This window comes from Leptonychotes weddellii, chromosome 5, assembly GCF_054177405.1.
Source record: "Leptonychotes weddellii isolate Sample4059 chromosome 5, ASM5417740v2, whole genome shotgun sequence".
NCBI lineage: Eukaryota > Metazoa > Chordata > Mammalia > Carnivora > Phocidae > Leptonychotes > Leptonychotes weddellii.
In genome coordinates, this window is record NC_138373.1 from 152530312 (window position 1) to 152536311 (window position 6000).

The 6000-nt window shown below is 40.5% G+C and overlaps 1 protein-coding gene across 4 annotated transcripts in view; it reads right to left on the reverse strand.

Annotated features, from left to right (window-relative positions):
* MRTFA (myocardin related transcription factor A) overlaps positions 1–6000 on the reverse strand; it is a 196815-nt gene that overhangs the window by 75239 nt on the left and 115576 nt on the right. Inside the window, exon 1 of one of the 4 annotated variants that reach the window (XM_081819104.1) lies at positions 2671–2688. The exons of the other annotated variants lie outside the window; for them this stretch is intronic. The gene's annotated coding sequence lies outside the window, so the exon portion shown is untranslated. Of the gene's footprint in view, positions 1–2670; positions 2689–6000 lie in introns of those variants that run through there. 4 annotated transcript variants of the gene reach the window in all.

Below are 6000 nucleotides of genomic sequence, written 5' to 3' on the forward strand. Positions count from 1 at the left end.
CCCCCAGAACTGATTTATAGATCACAGAACTTTAGAGTTAAAAAGGGTCAAATCCTTGGGCACCTGGGTGGCTCAGTTAATTAAGCAACCAAGTCTTGATTTCAGTTCAGGTCTTGATCTCAGGGTTGTGAATTCAAGCCCCTTGGGCTCCTCACTGGGCCTGGAGCCTACTTCAAAAAAAAAAAAAAAGGTCTAATCCTTACAAGAAAATGCCAATGATGAAAATACTGTTAACATTTGTACAGTGCTTTACTTCTTAAAGTGCTTTCATTCATTTAGTTCTTAAATAAAAACTATTTTGTACCTGCTTTGTGCCAGGAACTGGGGATACAGAATTAAGACATCACCCCTGCATTCAAGGAACTTATTTCTAATGATGAGACCCACTAGGAATAATGATGTAATAATCACTCTGATGATCTGTACTAAGTACAGGGAGAACATAGGAGAAGGAGCACCTAAGTCCATCTGGGAATGAAAGACCACATGCATCTCAGAAGAAGCAGCCTTTGCTGCGACTTGAAAGAGGAATAGTTAGCAGGCTGGCAAGCAGAGAGAGGAATGGTCAAGGCAGAGGGAATATTACATGCAAAGGAATAGAAAATTAAAAGAGCACAGAAGGTTCTGGAAACTAAAAGCAGTTCAGCATTGCTGGAGACTCTGAAGTTGGAAGTGATAGGAAATGACTGAATAATTAGTCAGAGGCCAAAGAGACAAATGTAATAGTTTAAAATTTTACCCCATAAAAAATGGAAGAAGGGGCACCTGGGTGGCTCAGTCAGCTAAGGGTCTGACTCTTGATTTCAGCTCAGGTCTTGATCTCAGAGCATGAGTTCAAGCCCTGCACTGGGCTCCACACCGGGCATGGAGCCTACTTTAAAAAAAAAAAAGAAGAAAGAAAGAAAGAAAAGAAAGGAAGAAAGGAAAGGAAAGGAAGAAAGGAAAGGAAAGGAAGGAAGGAAAGGAAAGGAAGGAAGGAAGGAAGGAAGGAAGGAAGGAAGGAAGGAAGAAAGAAAGAAAGAAAGAAAGATGGAAGAAGTCTGAGAAGATTAAAAGGATTCAAAGTGAATATCAGAAAAAGCATGTTGGCAGCTGTATGCAGGAAAGATTAGAGAAGAGTCACACTATAGGCCGGGAGACTAATCAGAAGGCTACTGAAACCACAGTGAGAAATGACAGTCTGATCAAGGAGAGTAAGACAAAATATGAGAAGTCAAAGCAGAACTAGCATCTACAGAACTCAGAGACCAAACAGATGTGAGGAATATAGGAAAAGAGGAATTGAGAATGACTCCTAATTTTCTGCTTCGGTAACTGGTACCAAGTTAGGAGATGCAGGGGCAATCTTGGGGAATGGTGACATCATCTTTAAATATGTAAAAAGTCTGAAGTGCATGTGAGTCACCCAGATGTCCAGGTAGGAAGAATGAGTGGATTAAATGAACCCAGAGCCCAGGAAGTAAGTTGGGGTTAGAGATATAGATGCAGACATCCTGAATAAGTGGTAGCTGAAGCCACACATTGGGATGAGATTGCTGGGGAGAATGTGCAGATTGAGGAGAAAAAAGGGTCAAGGACTAATCCTGGGAAACACATTTAAGGGACAGCAAGCAGAAAAGAAGACTGCAAAGAGACTGAATAGCACACAGAAAGGCAGAAAGCAAGCTGAAGAGAGAACAGTATCTATAGTTTAGCTGCCCAGGATCTAAATACCTTTCCTATTTGGGGGAAATTCCAAGATAGGGGGAAGGCAGGCCGGCCCATCTTCCTAGTACAGAAGCTGAAGAGGAACAGACAGTCCCTCTCAGCAGCTTGGCCTCTAGCTCACAAATATAACCCAAGTCTGGCCAAAGAGACCCTCCTATCTAGAACTTTGAAAATTGGGGGAACGACACAAAGGTTGAAAATACAACCAGAAATTATTCATGGTGTCTACTGGTGGCAGTGCCAACAGCACCAAGTGTTTGTGGGAGATCAGGACAGCAGCAATAGCAGAGAAGTCCGGTGAGGAGAGCCAGTGAGAGTCCTCAGCAGACTGGTCCCATGACATGTTCTTCTCTATGTGCCGCCTCGCTCAATTTCTGCTCATTTTCTGACCTTTGTTATTCAGCTCTCTTAAGGCTGTGTGCTATACAATACTCTTCCCAAAAATGTATTTTATGCTTAGGTTAGCCAAGATCACACAAAGAACCCTGAATATAGAATGAGGAGAAAGCATCAAACAGGGTCAAGTGGTAAAGAAAGGTCGGATAAGAGGAGGCCTAAAATGAGCCTACTGCATAGGGTGACTAGCAAATCAGTTGGTGATCTTGGTGAAATTGTTCACATGTTATTTCATTCCATCCTTATGACACCTTCTGAGGAAAATAAAGCAGGTACTACATCTTTATTTTAATGATTTAAAAAATGAGGCTAAAAGACACTAAGAGGATTGCTTAAGGTCAATAGTTCTTTTTACTATCCAAGGTTGCCCTCAAAAAGTTATTTTATGAGTGTTCCTAAAAGGAGATGTATTAGTATAGACTAATTCTTTATACCATGTGTCAACTGACACAGATGATGACCACATATAGTTCTCAATCCTAGACTTCCAGCTTCTTTAATTTTAGTAACACAAGAGGATCTTAACAAAAGCACTAGGATACTGTAGACAACCACCCGGAAACATACCTCAAGGAATATGAGGCTCCTTGCCATCATCCTTCCACAGCTCATTCAGGGTGCCATGGTCACTACTTAAAGAATACATCATCAGCAACAAGGAGTCCTCAAGTGGAAGAAGGGATCTTCTATCCCTAACCATGAGAACCACTGTGGGAATGAGAGGTTGAGAGCTTTCAAAAGAAGATGATTATTTCTCAACTTCATTCCTTTGGGATATGTCACAGCCAGGAAGGGAGATATTGGAAAAAGCAGCTTTCACAAGCTGCCAAATCCATGTCCTAGTCCCAGGGGATAATGAGCCAATGAGGTTTTGTGGAGTTGACGTAATGTTGGCAGAGGCTAATGTTTTATGGTTGAACATGTAGCTTCTTGGTATTTAGCTACAGGGCTAAAAGGATGACATCCTGAAAGGCCAAGAAACTCAAACCCATAACACCACCACTTAGCAATTTGCATCTTAAAAGTAATTTGTAAACTTTAACTGACCTATCTTTTTCATGAATAGCTTTTTTTTTCTAAAGATTTTATTTTTGACAGAGAGAGAGATTGTACAAGCAGGGGAAGCAGCAGAAGGAGAGGGAGAAGCAGGCTCCTCGCTGAGCAGGGAGCCTGACGCGGGGCTCAATCCCAGGACCCTGGGATCATGACCTGAGCCGAAGACAAACGCTTAACCGTCTGAGCCACCCAGGCGCCCCTTTCATGAATAGTTTACAAGAGCATTTGTTAAACTGTAAATTTTCTAAATCTAAATTTCTAAATCTAGGAGGAAAAGAAAATTCTAAGCACCTCCAAAGAACAAAGACAATTTAGAAAGCTTAAAGTAACAAAAGCAAGAAATCAGAAGGGAAGTTTTCCAAGAAATAAAGTTTGTTTGTGGTACTTTAATCTCACTACCAGCATACCAAGTTTAAAACTGCTGACGTCCTTATGAAAACAATTTTTGAAACAGAGACACTAAGCCAAGAGTTTTCAGGAGTACCACATATCTCACCAAAAATTGTCAATCTTCACCTTAAAAGTATTCTGAGATGCAGGAGGTAAGATATCAGTGGGCAAGGAATAGAGCATACAGACACTAACATTCTTGGTTTGAGCTACTAAATTTCAAAATGAACATCTGCCATTTTAATGAAAACTGGTAAATCCTTAAATATGCCACGATGATCTTGCAAAGCCTGAGACAAAACTAGTACTTGACAAAGGAAACATTTAAATCTCTAACTAATTAGCTGAAACATATAGTGCTCCCAAATATGTACTAGCTCCTTACTTGAAACAGGAAACAATTTTTGGTTCAACCCCAGGCAGACGTACACCTAGTGACAGGGATACGAATACTCTCCCTAGTTTATATATCTTGACATTTCTCAAAAATTGAGAATGATTTTTCTCAAAATGAATGAGGGAGACGGAAAGCTGGTACAAAAAAACATGACCCTCTACATTTTATAAAGGAATCAGAGGGTCGTCCCTTAGCAGGATGGTTTGTACTTGTTCTATGAGAAATAGGGTTGGAGCACCTAAATACTGAATGTTCCAGGAGTGTTTTTCTTCTTCCCAGTCTCTCCAATATTTCACGTTCATATCATTCATCAACATACATTTATTCATACCTATTATGTATCAAGCTAAACAGATGCTGCATATAAAATAGTAAAACAAAATTAACAATAGCCGGCTCAGTCAGAGGAGCATGCGATGCTTGATCTTGGGGTCATGAGTTCGAGCCCCACGTGGGGTATAACGATCACTTCAATAAATAAAAAAAATTAAAAACAAAAAAAACCAGTAAGAGGCAGATACATGCCTTCATAGAGTTTATAATCTAGTGAGGGAAATACACACTGAACAAACAAAAGAATCCCATAAATAAACATTTAATCTCAAAGTATAAGTGCATGAAGAAAGAATGAAAAAGAATGAAAATAATCAGAGGGGAACAGGCTGGGTGGTGGAAGAAAGGAAGGGGTGGCAGGGCATTCTCTAAGACCTGTGGCTAGTAGGATAATAAATAAAGCACATGGGAAATAGGAGGGAGGGAAGGAAGGAAAGGTAGATAAAACCCAGGAAGCCAAAAGGAAAAGGGTGGTGGAGGGGGGCGATTAAGGAGGTAAGCAGGTAAAACTATGCATACTGGGAAACTTACTATTCCAAGAGTACAAATGTTGACTGCAGGACTAGATATTACCTAAGCTCTTATTCTAAACTACCTAAAGTAGAATATTATCACTATGCAAGTAGGGACCCTAGATTCTCAAACACCTTTCATGTAATACCTAGAAAATTCTATGAGTACATCAAAAATATATTTTCCCCCAAATTTATCAAAGTTTTTCTAAAAACATTCATACTGCCATGGTAGTTGGGATTAAACATAAAGTTAACAACACTGAGTCAGTTGACCAAAAGCCTAACTGCAAGGGGATCTTCAGGATAAAGCTAATGGAAGATTATTTGCAAACATCTCATGGACTGACTTCAGTAGACATAAAACTCAGCTTTTAAGAAGTCCTAAAAGCTCTGTACTACAGAGCTCAGCAGGAAAGGGAGAAGGAGGCAAGGGACCTTTTTCTTAACAGAGCCAACAAGGACCTTCACATGAAAAATGTTCCTACTCTAAAGATATACAGGTTTAAATTTACTTCCTACCCACAGAAACTATTCGCTATATCGGAAAAAATTTCTAATACACATTTATGGCAAGACATTCAAGAGGTTTTGCTTAGTTTCAAACATATGACACTAGTTTTTTGGCCATGGGTGTAGAGTCAGAAATCTTACTACACTGTAATTCAAAACAGCATCCTTTCTAATCTTCATGAACAGGTACAAGACTCACTGTTAAAAGCATGCAAACTTTCTAAATAGGGTTAAGTGTAGAGAAAAGGTCATCCTTATGCAGAAAGGAAGTCTAGGACAACAGAATTTAAGATGAGTATTACAGGGGCACCTGGGTGGCTTAGTCAGTTACTCGTGTGCCTTTGGCTCAGGTCATGATCTCAGGGTCCTGGGATCAAGCCCCATGTCTGGCTCCCTGCTCAGCGGGTAGTCTGCTTCTCTCTCTCCCTCTGCCCCCCACTTTCCCATGCTCTCTCTCTCAAATAAATAAATATCTTTTTTAAAAAATACAAATATTACAGGGCGCCTGGGTGGCTCAGTTGGTTAAGCGACTGCCTTCGGCTCAGGTCATGATCCTGGAGTCCCGGGATCGAGTCCCGCATCAGGCTCCCTGCTCGGCGGGGAGTCTGCTTCTCCCTCTGACCCTCCTCCCTCTCATGCTCTCTGTCTCTCATTCTCTCTCTCTCAAATAAATAAATAAAATCTTTAAAAAAAAAA